The sequence below is a fragment of the Vombatus ursinus genome, unplaced genomic scaffold (assembly GCF_900497805.2).
Source record: "Vombatus ursinus unplaced genomic scaffold, bare-nosed wombat genome assembly UNPS02010548.1, whole genome shotgun sequence".
Taxonomy (NCBI): Eukaryota; Metazoa; Chordata; class Mammalia; order Diprotodontia; family Vombatidae; genus Vombatus; species Vombatus ursinus.
The window spans coordinates 9,292,642-9,309,013 of record NW_020950326.1 but is presented as its reverse complement, the minus strand read 5'-3'; the positions used below and the strand labels follow the sequence as shown (position 1 = coordinate 9,309,013).

The 16,372-nt window shown below is 36.7% G+C and overlaps 1 long non-coding RNA gene across 7 annotated transcripts in view; it reads right to left on the bottom strand.

The window, feature by feature from the left end:
- The window catches only part of LOC114037769, a 58,770-nt gene extending 42,618 nt beyond the window's left edge, over positions 1-16,152 (bottom strand). Inside the window, exons 1-5 of one of the 7 annotated variants that reach the window (XR_003568497.1) lie at positions 16,081-16,152; positions 14,998-15,141; positions 12,687-12,828; positions 12,337-12,415; positions 4,930-5,162 (exon numbers count right to left, since the gene is read on the bottom strand). This is a non-coding gene — a long non-coding RNA (uncharacterized LOC114037769). The remainder of the gene's footprint in view (positions 1-4,929; positions 5,163-12,336; positions 12,416-12,686; positions 12,829-14,997; positions 15,142-16,080) is intronic. The other 6 variants (XR_003568500.1, XR_003568499.1, XR_003568502.1 and 3 more) reach the window with 6 other exon arrangements.
- Between the last annotated feature and the right edge of the window lie 220 nt (positions 16,153-16,372).

Below are 16,372 nucleotides of genomic sequence, written 5' to 3'. Positions count from 1 at the left end.
AAAAAAGATTGAAAAAATAGAAGAAAATGTAAAATATCTCATAGGAAAAACTATTGACTGGAAAAACATATCAAGGAAAGATAATTTAAGAATCACTGAACTACCTGAAAGCCATAATCAAAAAAGAACCTAGACATCATATTTCAAGAAATTGTAAAGGAAAACTACCCAGATATATAAAGGAAAACCACCTAGATATCAGAGCACAAATGAAGAAATTAAAAGAATACATTAGTCACCTTCTGAAAGAAATTCCAAAATGAAAACTTCCAGGAATATTATAGCCAAAATTCAGAACTCCCAGGTCAAGGAGAAATACTACAAACAGCTAAAAAGAAAGAATTCAAATGCCATTAAGTCACAGTCAAGATCACATAAGATTTAACAGCTAACACATTAAAGGAGTGAAGGGCTTAAAATATGATATTCTGGAAGGCAAAGGAGCTAAGGTTACATTCAAGAATAATCTACCCAGCAAACCTGAGTATAATCCTACAGAGGAGAAAGTGAATATTTAATTAAGTAAAGGACTTTCAAGCATTGCTGATGAAAAGACTAGAGCTGAATGAATACAAAATGTGACATTCAAACACAAGGCCCAAAGAACTATAAAAAGGTAAACATAAGTGAGAAATCATAAGAGACTAAACAAGATTAAACTATTTAAATTCATATGTGGAAGATGATACAGGTAACTCCTCAGAACATTATCATCACTACGCAATTAGATGGAGTCTACTTGGACAGAGGGCATGGGTATGATTCTATTATTTAGATGATATCAAAAGAAGAATGGAAGGATAAGAAAGAAGAATGTACTAAGAAAGGCAAAAAGGTATAGGGAGAAAGGAGAAGAAAAATAGGGGAAATTATCTCATGTAAATGGGGTACATAAAGAAGAGTTTGTACAATAAAGAGGAAAGTGGGATTCAGGGGGCAATATTTGAACCTCACTCTCATCTGTACTGGTGCAAGAAGAGAAGAATATACACACATGCAGTTAGGCACAGAAATTCATCTTACCCAAAAGAGAAATAGGAGGAAAAGGGGCTATGAATAAGAGTGAAGTAAATTGAAGGAGGCAGTGGTCAGAAGCAAAATGAACTCTTGAGTAAAGGATAGGTAAGAGACTTATCTGTCTCTCTGATAGATAACTTTAAGAGAATAATTTGGAGATAATACACAGCTAACAATTCTTTTTCTTTTTTATGTCTGAGACCAGATTTGAACTCAGGTCCTCCTGACTTCAAGGCCGGTGCTCTATCCACTGCGCCACCTACCTGTCCCTGTTAACAATTCTAACTGTGAATATGAATGAGATGAATTCATCCATAAAATGAAAGACAATAGCAGAATGCATTAGAAACCAGAATCCAAAAATATGTTGCTTACAAAAAACACACTTGAAATAGAAACACACAGAGAGTTAAAATACAGGGCTGGAAGAGAATCCACTGTTGTTCAGCTGAAGTAAAAAAGTATAGCAATCATAATCTCAGACAAAGCAAAAACAGACCTGGTTAAAAAAGATAACCAGGAAAAACTACATTTTGTTAAAAGGTACCATGCACAATGAATTAATATCAATACTGAACATATATTCACCAAATGGCAAAGCATCCAAAGGATATATTATATATCCTTGAAGGAAAATTTAAATGAGTTACAGGAGGAAATAAACAGTAAAGAGCAGCTAGGTGATGCAGTGAGTAGAGTACTGGCCCTGGAGTCAAGAGGACCTGAGCTCAAATCTGACCTTAGACACTTGACACTTACTAGCTGTGTGACCCTGGGCAAGTCACTTAACCCCAATTGCCTCACACACACACACACAAAAATAATAGACAGTAAAATAGTATACAGTAAAAAAAATAGACAGTAAAACTGCACTAGTAGGAAACCTCAATTTACCCCTCTCAGACTGAGATAAATCTAATCATAAAATAAGTAAGAAGCTAAGAAGAATAGAATTTTAGAAAAGTTAGATATGATTGACTTCTGAAGAACATTGAATGGGAATAGAAAGGAGTATACCTTTTTTCCATTTATGCTTGGCACATACACAAAAACTGATCATATATCAGGGCATAAAACCTCACAAATGAATGCAGAAAAGCAAAAATATTTTATATACCCTTTTCAGACAATAATGCAATAAAAAAATTACTTTCAGTAAAAGGTCTTTTAAGTTAATAGGAAACTAATCTAATCTTAAAGAATGAGTGGATCAAAGAACAAATAATAGAAATGATCAATAAATCCATTGACAATAATGATTAATTTTGTGGGATACAGTCAAAACAGTACTTAGGGGAAATTTTCTATCTCTAAATGCTTACATTGATAAAAGAAAAACATATCAATGAATTGGTCATATAACTAAAAATAAATAAATAAATAAATTAGAAAAATAGCAAATTAAATATCCCCAAATAAACACCAAAATAAAAATCTAAGAAGAAATTAATAAAACTGAAAGTTAAAAAAAAAGAACTTTAAAAAAAGCTAGGAGCTGGTTTTGTGAAGAAAGACAACAAAATAGATAAACAATTGGCTAATTTGATTTTAAAAAAAGAGATGAAAACCTTACTAGTCTAAAAACTGAAAAGGGTAAATGTACAACCAATGAAGATGAAATTACAGAAATTATTAGGATCTAGTTTGCCCAATTATATTGCAATGAAACCAATGATCTAAAAGAAATAAATGAACATTTACAAAAATTTAAATTGCCCAGATTAATAGAACAAAAAGTAGAATTCTTCAATAACCCTATCTCAGAAAAAGAGATTGAATAAGCCATAAGTTAGCTCCATAATTTAAAAAATGACATAGGACCAGATGGATTTACAAGTGAATTCTACTAAGCGTTTAAAGAACAATTAATTCCAAAACTATATAAACTATTTGAAAAAATAAGTAAAAATGTGTCCTACCAAATTCCTTCTATGACACAAATATGGTTTTGTTACCTAAACCAGGGAGAGCAGAAATAGAGAAAGAAAACTGTAGATCAATTTCCCTAATGAATATTGACACAAAAACTTTAAATAAAATACTAACAAAGACATTACAATACATCACAAAGATAATTACACTATCACCAGGATATACTTATACCAGGAATGGAAGACTGCTTCAATATTAGGAAAACTAAAAGCATAATTGACCACATCAATAACAAAAACAACAAAAATCATATGATCTTTTCAACAGTTGCAGAAAAAGCTTTTGACAATGTATAACACCCATTCCTGTTAAAAAAAAAAAGAACAGTAGAAAGCATAAGAATAAACTGAACTTTTCTTAAAATGATAAGTAGAATCTATCTAAAACCATCAGCAAGCATTATCTGTAATGGGATAAACTGTTTTTATTGTTTCTCCTTCATGCTCAAAAAGAATCAAAATCTTATCATAATGTCAAGGTGAATGTACATTGTGTCTGACTGTGGCTGATCATAACAATATGAGCTTGGAAGGCTGTAACATAGGTCAGGCCCTAATAGTCCACATGAATATTTGGGAGGGAAATGTCTCTAAAATTGTACATCTCACGCTGCTTCTAAGCTACCACAATTATGCTTTGCTCACAGAGCACAGTGCCTTTTTTGATGCAGGCATGCTATGCTGGATGATCTTGTGTCAGTGTCTCCCATGTCTCAGAATCAATACCAAAGTTCTTCAGAGAAACTTTGAGAGTATCCTTTGTATTGCTTCTTCTGACCACCATGTAAGCGACCTGCCTTGTGTGAGTTCTTCATAAAATAATCTTTTAGACAAATGTACATTTGGCATTTGAACAACGTGGCCAGCCCATCAGAGTTGTGCTCTCTGCAGTAGAGTTTAAATGCTTGGCAGTTCAGCTCAAGAGATAACCTCAGTGTCTGTTACCTTATCTTTCCAGGTGATGTTCAGAATCTTCCTAAGACAATTTAAATGGAAGCAGCTCAATTTTCTGGCATGGCTCTGGTAGACTGTCCAGTTTTCACAGGTATACAACAATGAGGTTAGCACAATGGTGCTACAGAACTTCACTTTTGTAAGCAGCCTAATACCTCTTCTCTCCCACACATTGTTTCAGAACCTCCCAAATGCTGGCCTAGTTCCAGCAATGCAGGTGTCAACCTCATCATCTACATGCACATTCCTGGAAAGTATACTGCCAAGGTTAGTGGACTTATCCACAGCATTCAAACTTTCTCCATTTGCTGTAACTGATGGTTCCATGTATGAGTAATGTGGTGCTGATTGGTAGAGAACCTCTGTTTTCTTGGTGTTGATTATCAGGCCAAAATTAACACAAGCAGCAGAGAATCAATCCATACTCTGTTGCATCTCAGCCTCAGAGGCAGCACTTAGTGCACAATCACCTGCAAACAAGAAGTTGTGTAGCAACTTTCTCTCCAGTTTAGTCTTAGCCTTTTCAAGTTAAATAATTTGCCATCAGGGCAGTAGTTGACTTTGATGCCGTTTTTGTCCTTGTAAAAGGTATCTGACAACATCACTAAAAACATCATGCTAGAAAGCACAGGAGCAAGCATAAAACCCTGCCTCACTCCATTGGTGACTGGGAAAGTATTAGAGTATCATCCATTATCCAGAACCTATGCCAGCATGGCATCATGAAACTGACATACAATACTAGTGAACTTTTCTGGGCTCTCATGACCAACAATATCAAAGGCCTTGTTTAAATTGACAAATGTTGTGTAAAGACATGTTCTGCTCCTCACATTTCTACTAGAGTTGTCCAGAATCAAACACTATGTCAACCATTCCTCAGCTCTTTCTGAAGCCACACCAGCTCTCAAGTAAATGACTATCTTCCAGGGGAAAGATTAGCCAAATCAGGAGGACTATGGCAAGAATCTTGTCAGCAATGACTAAGAGAGAGACCTCACTAGTTGTCACAGGACAACCTACTTACCTTTTCTTTATATAGATGGACAATAGAGACATCCTTTATCTCCTGGGAAATAATCTTCTCTCACCAAATAACCCAGATTTCCATCAGTGTTTGTATAAGCAGTGGACCTTCTGTCTTGTCGATCTCTGCTGGAATAGAATCAACACCAGGAGCTTTGCCACACAAAGAAGACCAATGGCATTCAAAACCTCTTCTTCAGTTAGAAGTTTGCCTAAAGAGGGATTGACTTCAACCTGAGGGAAATGGACAATAGTTTCAGCACTAATTGATGATGATGTGTGGACAACACTATGGAAGAGTTCAGCCCATCTCTCTAGGATCATATGCTGATCAAAGTGGCTCCATTAGCATCAAGTACCAGAGATGCACCAAAGGTCTTTGGCCCATAAATGTCCTTCAGGGCATCGTAAAAACAATTTAATTGCTATTATCAGCATAAAACAGAATTTCATCTACCTTCTTACTTGGCCAAAAATCCTGCATCTCTCTAAGCTTTGCTTGCACTTTTGAAGTTAAATATTGCCTTTTTAGAGACAGATGAAGCATCTTGTTGATAGACCCTGTAGAACTCTTGTTTTTCAATTAGTAGCTTCTGATTTTCCCTGTCATTTTCATCAAACCAATCCTGATTTTGCAAGTGTTCTTGCCCAGATGAATAAATGCAGTGACGTACACCAAATCTCTGAAAGCTGCCCACTTTTTCTGCTCCACTATTGCCAACCATGTGTTGCTTCAACTTTCCCTCCAAGTCAGTAACAAACTGTTCACACATGGAGAAGCGTCTAATCTACTGACATTGAGTCTTCTAATAGTGGCCAAGCCTTGGGGCCACTTCTTTTGTTCAGTGCAAATGTTTAGCTTGGAGGATAAGTCTGTGATCAGACCAGCACTTGAAGCCACACATCACCTTCATCATTCTCACATCCTGTCTCTCTCTTCTCCTTACAATGGCATAGTCTATTAAATGCCAGTGTTTGTTGTGAGGGTGCATCCATGAAGTTTGGGGGTTTTTTTGCTTTTAGGTAAGTGGAAGACAACATTGGTGATGAGAAAGCCATCAGAATATCCAAGGATATCAAAGAAAACAATACAAAAGAAAAGGGCCTAGCAGTATCAGATCTCCAACTGTACTACAAAACTGTAATCATCAAAAGAACTTGATACTGGATAATAAATAGAATAGTTAATCAGTGGAAAAGATTAGGTACACGATATATAAAAGCAAATGAACACAATAACTTGGTGTTCGATAAATCCAAAGATCCCAGCTATTAGGGCAAAAACTCAGTAGTTGACAAAAACTGATAGGAAAAATAGAAAGTAGTCTGAAGAAACAAGTATAGACCAATACCTCATACTGTATACCAAAATAAGTTGCAAATGGGTCCATAATTTAGAAATAAAGGGTAATGTCATAATCAAATTAGTGGAGTAAGAAATAAATTACTTGTCAGACCTATGGATAAGGGAAGAATTCATAAAACAAGAGATAGAGAGACATTCAGTGGAGATAAAATGAATAATTTCAGTGGAGATAAAATGGATAATTTTGATTTCAAAATTAAAAAGGCTTTGTGCAGACAAAACCAATGCAGCCAAAATTAGAAGAAAAGCAGGAAACTAAGAAATCTTTGCATATAAAGGTCTCATTTCTCAAACATATTGGGAACTAAATAAAATCTCTAAGAATAAGAATAATCAATAAATTGATAAATGGTCAAAGGGTATGAACAGACACTTCTCTGAGGAAAAAAAAATCCAAGCTATCAATAGTCATATAAAGTGTTTTAATCACATAAAATTAAAGAACTGCACATTAAGCCAAGTCTCAGGCAGCTCTTCATACCTATCAGATTGGCTAATATGACAGAAAAAGAAAATGACAGATGCTGCAGATGATATAGGAAAACAGGTACATTAATGCTCTATTGGTAGAACTGGGAACTAATCTAACCAGTATGGAGAATAATTTGGATCTACATCCCAAGGGCTATAGAATTGTGCATACCTTTTGGCCCAAAAATACCACTACCAGGTCTATACTGCAAGAAATCAAAGGAAAATGAAAAAGGCCAAATGTGCAAGAAATTTTTGTGGTCACAAAAAAATAGAAACAGAAGGGAATATCCATCAATTAGGGATTAGCTGAACAAGTTATGGTATATGAATGTGATTGAATACTATTGTGCTAAAAAAAAAAAGGTTATGAAAGCAATGATTTCAGAAAAACCTAGAAAGACTTATATGAACTGATATAAGTAAAGTGAGCAGAAGTAGAACAATGTACACAGTAATAGCAATACTGTAAAGATAATCTACTGTGAAAAATTTAAAACAAGTTTCCACATTAGCCATGTTCCCTTCCCCAGAAAAGAAAGAAAGAGAGAAAAGAAGAAAGGAAGAAGGAAAGAAAAGAAGGAAGATATTAGTCTGTGTTCTGCATCCATTAGTTCTCTATGGGAGAATTTTTCAGGTAATTAGTAATAATGATATTGGCTTACTTAATCTGTTTTAAAAGAGACAAGAATCTTCTTAAAGTGAGCTATGATGTACAGAATGGCATTAACAAAAAATAAAAAAACAGGGAACTTTCCCTGGGAGGAGATCTGACTACCAAGAGAATGCAGCTCAAAACACAGCCAAGCACCCATTTACCATTTATCAACAAAGTTAATTATCATATAATCACTGTCCCTGAGGGTCTTTCCCTACATCCTTGGTGAAGAATTTAATTTCTAAAGAATACTAAGAAACAAACCTTAACTCTTTAGAAATGGGAATATGAAAGGGGTCATTAGTTTCAAGCACATGGAATGTTTCCCGTTGGTGATGTCTCCCACCTCATCATCAGTCCCATCCTCCACATTAACAGTAATCAGTCATGTGTGGTACATGGTACATTTTAATTGGCTGTGATTGTGTGTATTTTTCACCAGCATGTATCCTGTCACAACTCTAGGGCTATAATCTTCGCATGGGCAAGGATAATTTGCCATTTGGGATTTTCTAAATCTATACTAGTGTCAACAATTGAGAGTTGATTGTACTTGGAAATAGGGAATATTGTCAGGCCTGGGGGGAAAATAGAACCAGTCAACAGCCTATCCATCAAGACAGAAGTATTTATAGAGCATTCACTATGTGGGAGCACATAGTATTGAAGGATACAAAAGAATCATGGCAAAACCTTCAACATTTAGAGAACCTGCTTTCTGACTTCAGCAAGCAATCCAGAGAGATGACAATGCTGAAAGTAAGAGGAGCGGGAAAAAACCTTTAGACAAGCATCAATAAAAGAAAAAAGAACTTTTTGAGCAGCAATTAAAATAGCTGAGAAGAGTAAAGACTGGGAGGTTATGCCCAACAGGCTTGGATTGGTGATTTTGACAACCAGAAGGAAAAGAACACTGTGGTTAGTTGGCACTGTCTATAAAAAGCCAGTCTTTTCCCATGAAATTTAAAATGCTCAAGAGGCAGCAAGAGGCAGGAAAGACAAGATAGAAGATAAAGAAGGAAAAGGGAACAGAGCCTCAGAGATTAGAAGTAGTAGCAGCAGCAGAGACAGCAAATAGCTAGAGTAATAGTGTCAGAAATTAGAAGTAGTGATGGGGGTAGTAGCAGTAAGTAGGTTCTAGGAGTGGTGAAGGAGGGAGTCAGTGGTAAAAAGAGAAAATAGAGTCATTTAGAAGAGGATGGGGTGATATAGTAGAGCAAACATCATTAGTCCCATCATATAGATGAGGAACTTGAGGAACAGAAAAGCTAAATGAATTGTCCAAGGTCACACAGATGTAAAGGACAAAACAAGGTGTCATATGCAGCTTTTTCTTACTCTTATATGCTTCTCTCTCCCTCCTTATTCTATAGTACTTGTATATGGAAGAAAAGAAGCCATTTTCTGTCGTTATCTCCACAGGTAGTGCCTGGCCTCAGACTTTGGCTATAAATCCTAACACAAGCAAGTTAGTTTGTTTGTTTTTTTTAAAGGAAAAATAACATCCAATCACACAGTGCAATTATAACTTCACTGACATACAAAGAAGCTGAAAAAATGTAACCTGCTTTCTGCATAAGCAATTTTCCAATTTCAGTCACGCTTAGGGAAAATGGTAAGATGGAACATGCTACAAGCAGCCAATCGTTCTTAAATGAGATTACACATAATATTATGAGGGTCAACTGTAAGGTTAAAGTCAAAATCAGAAGGGGACAAAAAGGCTGAGATGGTAAAGCAATACTATTAACGTTCTGTAATTTGAATCCAAGAGGTAAAGATGTTAATTCCATCAGACAAAGCAGAACCTCCAGCTCCAGGTTCATGAGAAAAGTAATACGTAACTTCTAGGTCAATGGACTACCTAGTTGTGACAATCCTCCTCTGTTGTTTAGCTAGCCAATAGTTTACATGGAAAAATTTAGGTGAGCAAGAAGTAATGCCACCAGCAACTGGGCATGGTAAAAAGATGCCTCCTGTTGATAGAGTATAGAAATAAATCAGCATTGAAGATGTAGTGGACGGATGAAACCACTCTGAATGTTGGCATAGAAGGAATTAATATTAATAATTTACCTTTGCATAACATTCTACAGTTTACAAAGCATTTTATCTTTCTTCTCAAACTCGCCTCTCTTTCAAACTTCCCCATTTCCTACTCAGAGTGACAGAATTCTTCTGTCCCCCCAAATTCAGAATCTCCGGTGTTATTCTTAATTACTCACTTTTCCTCATCACTCCTTTCCAATTAGCTGCTGAATCTGTCCTTTTCTGCCTTCGTATATCTCACACCCGACCCCACCTCTCTACTCATACAGCTACCACCTTAGTCTAGGCTCTAATCACATCTCACCTAGACTATTGCCATAGCTTACAAACTAGTCTTCCTGCCTCAAGTCTCTCCCTACTCCAATCCATCCTTTACAGAGCTGCCATGGTGATTTTCTTTAAGAGCAGAGCTGACCATTTCATTTCCCCATTCAATTAACTCCAGTGATTCCTTAATGCTTTAAAAATAAAATATAAACACCTCTATTTGGCTTTTAGAGTTTTTCACAACCTGGCCTCAACCTCTGTATACAAATTCATTGGATATTACTCTCCCTTCCATACTCTATGGTTTAACCCATATGGCCATCTCTTAGTCCCTCACACATGGTACTCCATCTCTCATTTCAATGTCTTTGCACTAGCCATTCTTCCTCACCTCTATTTCACAGAATCCCTCACTTCCTCCAAGACACAACTGAATTACCACAGGTCCTTTTCCTTATCCCTCCAATTGCTAGTGCCCTCCCCAATCCCAAATACCTTGCATTTATTTTGCATTTAATATAAATATGTCAGATAGATATACACATGCATATATGTTATCTTCTCAAATAGAATTAAGTTCCTTGAGAATAGGCATTATTTTATTTTTGCCTTTGTAACTGCAGTGCATGGCATATAGTAGGTGCTTAATCCATGCTTGTTGCTTATTTGTTTGTTTAATTGATAATGAGCAGTATGCTAGAGCCAGTTCAAATCCTTTATGAGAGTCAATTATTAAATTTTCAATGGGAACATTTATACCTCAGAAATTGGCAAAAGCTGTAAGTCAGGGCATGATTTATTGTTCCATTGATAATCTAGACTTAAGAAAGTGATTGAGAAAATGTCAATAATGAGGATTGAACTTAAAAGTGTTTCATGTACATTTTTTTCAGAGATCCAGTTGTTAAACATTTACCAACACACTACTAGATAAAATGCAAAATAGAGCATGATATATTTTTTAAAGAAATTCAGAATACATATGATGCAGAGTTCTGAGGAAGGAGAGATAAAAATGAGGAACACTTTGTGAAATTCTGTGCCTTTCTAAGTTATCCCCTTCTTGCCACTCCCAATGCCACCATTTAAAAGTTCAAACTCTCATCTCAGATCCTTTGAACTGTAGTAATAACCTCCTAAATTATCTGCCTAGCTTCAGTTTCAACTTGATCAATTTCACTACTCTTATCAGAGAAATCTAGCACTGCTATGATCATGTCACTTCTTTCCTCAAAAACCTCCAGGGCTAATGAAGATTACTTAATGAATAAAGCACAAAACCCTTAGACTGACATGCAAGGCCCTCCATAATCCTTCTCTAGCATATATTTCTAATCTTATTGCATGCTACTCCCTTTCACTGATTCCATGTTCCAGCCAACCTGGACCACTCATGGTTCACTGGTCTTATCCTATCTTCTCCAGACTCCATGACTGCATATGTCATTGCCCCCTAGAACTGACTCCTTCTTCTTTCATCCTTGCCTCCACCTGTTGAAATCTAGCCCTTTTTTTCAAAGCTCATGTGTCATCTCCTCCACAAGACTGCCTAATCCTCTTCACCCACCACCACCACCACAGCTAAAAGTAATCTCTTATTACCCAAATCTCTCTTAGCCTTTCCTTTGGATCTCCACCTGACACCTGTGATAGTCTAATTTGTTCTAGAATTATTTGGATAGATGCTTTATTCTCCTTGTTGGATTGTAAACTCCTTAAGAGCAGAGACCAGTTTGTTTATCTTTGTTTTCCCAGTACCTAGGATAATGTCTTGTACCAGTAGGTGCTCAGCAAATATTTGAAATTAAATAGAATCCTTGAATGAGGCAATGCTAAACTTCTCTGTATCATTCCAACTTTAATATATGTACTATTATATCAACGGCATTCTGATTGTCGAATACTTTCTAGATTTTTCTAACCCTAATAGTCCTGAGCTGTTTCTTTCTAATTTAATTCCTTCCCACTGGACCTTAAGTCTATTTGCTCCTTCCTCAATGGAGATAGATAGGAAGCATACTCGTCTGTCACATCCTATGGGTAGAAACATACCTAATCAGACTTAAAAACAAATAACCAAAAAGACTCTCTTCTTATCCCTGAAATTTCTTTTTTTTGCTTGGAAGGGAATCAAGGCAAACCACATATCCTGTGTTACCCTTTTTAACAGTAATCCAGAGAGATTGTGTTTCCCAATGTAACAAAGCTAATAAGTATCAAAGGTGGAATTTGAACCCAGGTCTCTCCAGATGCTAAGTCCAGTGCTTTTTCCACTAAACCAGCAGGTAGTATTTGCAAATACTTGTCTTTCAAAAGTCCTGGACTCTTTGCCAAAATCAGTTGTTGGTGCAGGACCTCGGAAGATATTGCTTAATTCTGTATTTGCAGCAAATATGTATCTTATCTCTCCTTCATGGGAGCAAACCCTTCAAAGTTCAGGGACCACATTTGACATATTCCATTTATACATCATAGGACTTTACATGCAATAGTTACACAATAAATGATGGGTTTGATTTTTATCATTATCTGCAATAATAACAACAATTTCTTACATTTGTATTTTCCTTGATGATTTGCAAAATGCCTTGACATACCTTATCTTATTCAATCCGCCCAACAACTTGTGATACAGGTAAAATGAATACTATTATCTCCATTTTACAGACTGGTAAACTGAAATAGAAAATGGTTAAGTAAATTACACAGGAAGTCTATGATGGACTTGAGACTAGAACCCACATTTCCTAATTACTAGTCCAATACTTTCAATTCATTAGAGAAATGTAAGTTCTTGGTAACTCCCTTAGTGCCTTGCACAAAGTAAGCACTTTAATGTTTCATGAATGAATGCATCAGATCCCCTGCTCTACAAAGAATGGTTAGGTGACATTATCTTCACAATGTTCCTTGTGTATAGAGAAAAAAAAAGGAAAAGATAAATTACCTGGTTGGAAAGAGACAGGAAGAATGAATGACAGTCCTAAGTCTACTACCAGTTGTATGGCCTTGGAAAAATCTCTCCAGCTCTTCAGGATGCTCTTTCTTATTGCCCTAGATGATCCTTGAGGTTTCTTCTAGGTCTATAACTGTATTAAAAAAAATATTAACTTTTCTTTATGCTTGTATTCGATGATAGCAATTACAAGAGAAAGCAGCAATGGAAAATGGGGACAGTTTTACCAAACTGAATAACAAGATCTTTAAGCAAATACATGATTAAATAGCAGTCAATGGGCTAAATTAAAAATTTCTGATTCATAGTCCATAATCTATTTACTTTGCATTTAAACTAAACCACATTTCATGGTCACTTGAGAATCTTTCTATCAGGAAAAAGCAGAGGAGCAATGTGCTCATTGAAAGGAAGCTCAGTACTGTGTATGTAAAAAAAAAGTGATAAACTTCTCCCAACCTATTAAAAATGCCTTCAGTGAAAGAGAATTTTAATGAATTGTGCCACATAATCTGGGGGTTAATGAGCTGTAAAAGCCTTCGTCAGTTGCAGTGACTAACTCTTTCAGTTTCTAGATCAATAACTGAGTTCTTTCTCAACTCTGTATTGTGAAGAAGAACTCCAGGGGGAAACCAAGTTTGCCAGCAAGGGCCATCTCCAAAGATCTCTGGAGCCATGGATCACCTGCCTTTGCCCTTCACCTGCCACCTATTTAAAATCAGAATTTAGACTTGCAGTGGAACAAAAACATTCTGGGGATCAAATGCCACACCTGATATGAAATGGCAATAGAAAATGAAAACAAAACAAGCCTGAATAACTCTAATAATAGCTAACTGCTTTCCAGAAGCATCCTGAGTTCAGTCCTTTAGAAGGCAAAAAAAACAAAAACAAAAACAAAAAAAAACCCGTCTTTGAGTGAGAGGTCCCAAAACAAGCCCATGACATTTACTGCTCTCAAATAACAAAAAAATAGCAAGCTTGGAGTCGAAGAAATAATCTAAGGCCTTCTATTAATTCTTTCCACAATGCTTCCTTTGTCTGTTAGTCTCCTAACTTCATGTCCCAGCATCCAAATTCATTTGTGGGTTGGGAAAGTATACAATTCAAGGACTATTTCCATTACCCAAACATATTGCTATAGAGATGTCACAGCATCTGAGAAAATGGGGATAAAAAGACCAATGGGTGAGGGAGAGGGGATGACTAAAAGAATATTCCTGCCTTTGTTTGCACTAGGCCTTGACCCCTCTCAGCCCATCGGTCACTGACTCAGAAGGGCAGAAGATAGCTACGATTTTTAATGTCCTTTTCTGTGTTTTTAATATGGACTTATTAAGAGAGCTAGGCAGAGAAATGATTAGAGTCTAGGACTCAGGATTCCTGGAATCGGGAGGACCTAAATTTGAATCCTGCCCCAGACCCTTACTAGTAGTTTGATGCTGGGTAAGTACCTCAACCACTCTGAGTCTCAGTTTTCTCATCTGTAAGATGATGATAATAGCTCTTACCTCACATGATTGTTGTGAAAATTAAATGAGATAACAAATGTAAGATTCTTTGCAAACCTTAATGCTCTCTATAAATGCTAGATAATATTTAAATCTTCAGTTAAAAATATACTTTTTGGAAAATGTACAATGTCTATATGGTAGGAGAAATATTTGCTAAGGCCCTTCTGCTTAGGATTAGTGATATTCTAAGGCCCTGCCCCATGCAAGCTAGGACAGTTTTTCTTAAAAGATATTGCAACTGTACTTGAGACATAATTGGCTCAAGGGACTAAAAACTCAGCTGTGGATCTGGTGGCTTCCTGGAAGCCTAAGTGCAAAAATTCAGGACTCAAGGAGTCACCTGTTTTCTTCCTCAGGTAACTGACTAGCATGACCAACATTGTGCAGGAGAGCCACACTCAAATGAATCAAGGCTATGGCTTTCCTTGATGACTATCTTTTCTCTGCTCTGACTCTCTTTCCCCTGCTATGACTACATATGAACTTCCTTTTGCTAATTGCCAGATGTTTTACAAGTATCTCATTCTATTCCAATCTCATACCTGAGTGAACAGATGGGCCTGAGTCAGGCTGGGCGTATGATAACCTGCAATTATCTTTTGTGCTATTCTGGTCATGTTTCATGGGGAAAGTAAGACTTATCTCTCCAACTAGGCTGTAAGCTCCTTGAGGGCAGAGCCTGGATCTCAAACTTCTTTGTATTACCTACTATACCTAAGGATAAGGGCTAACCATAAAGTCAGTTCTCAACAAATGCATGTTAATTGATTATTGTTGCAAAAGGTCACCCAAATTTCATGTGTCAGTATGAACGCCCATCAAACGTATCTTCTCCCACATCCAAATCTTGTTGCTGAGTTAGAAGGATCACCTTTCACCACATTTTTATTTTCACCCATTAGTGTTCTCTCTTTGGCTTCAGTGTGTGAGACCTATTAGCAAAAAAAAAGAACAGGAAAGTACTTTCAGGGGGAAAAACCTTCTAACATGTGAAAAATTAAAAGGTACCTGAAATTTCCATTTAGAAAAGCAATTGCCTACAGGCAACCTCTCAAATATGAAAAATCCATTTCTGCCAAGAGGGCAGAGAAGTTTGTTCCTCTTGGGTACATTCAGGACAAATAAGAAGTTTGATTTCAAAAGGAGTGGAGTTGTAGGAGGAAGCGAGCTTTCACAAGTTCCTATTTTATGAGAAACCATAAAGAACTATATAGAAATGAAGAGGCTGTCCTTGAGAAATCCATCATTCAAAATGGAAAGGAAGGGTAAGATTGTCAATTGGCCTTTTTTCAACTGATAAGCCTAGCTTCCTTGCTGTTTCTGGACCAAGACCCTCCATCTCTCAATCCCAGATGTTTTCATTGGCTGTCTTCCCTGTCACCTACCCACCCCAGTCAGTGCCTGGAATACTCTCCCTCCTCATCTCCACCTCCTGGCATCCCTGGTTTCCCTCAATTCTGAGCTAAAATCCCCACTTTCTACAGGAAGCCTTTCCCAAGCCTTCTTAATTCTAGTGCCTTCCCTTTCTTGATTATTTCCAATTTATCCTGTATTTAACTTGTTTGTACATAGTTGTTTGCTGTTGTCTCCCCCATTAGACTATGAGCTCCTTGAGGGCAAGGATTGTCTTTTGCTTCTTTTTGTATCCTCAGTGCTTAGCAGAGTGCCTAGCACATAGTAGGTACTTAATAAATATGTATTGACTGACTGATAAAAGTATATTCACAGATCAAAAACTTACCCCTACCAATAAAATCCAATCCAAAATCCTCAGCCTGGCTTTTAAAGTTCCCCAACATCTCACTTTTCCCTATCTAAGCCTATCTCCCCTACTTTCTTTCCATTCCAACCAGATTTATCTCCTCACTTACCCTCACAGTTGGATCTTGACAGAAGCATGGTAGACAGCAAGTTAAAGATTGAGGATGCCAGTACAAGTTGCTAGTGCAAACTGAGATGAACTATGGAAGGTCAGGCTGAGTAATGAGAGGAAAGAGGAACAAAAACCACCATAATAAATGCAACTCAAAGTAACAAACATTGCTATGTGCAAGAGGCTGGGTACACAATGATAGCTATGATGCAAATTCTATTCACAAGGAGCTTAAAATCCACGTAGAAAAGATGTACAAAAACAGAAACAAGACAAGGGAAAGTGAAATA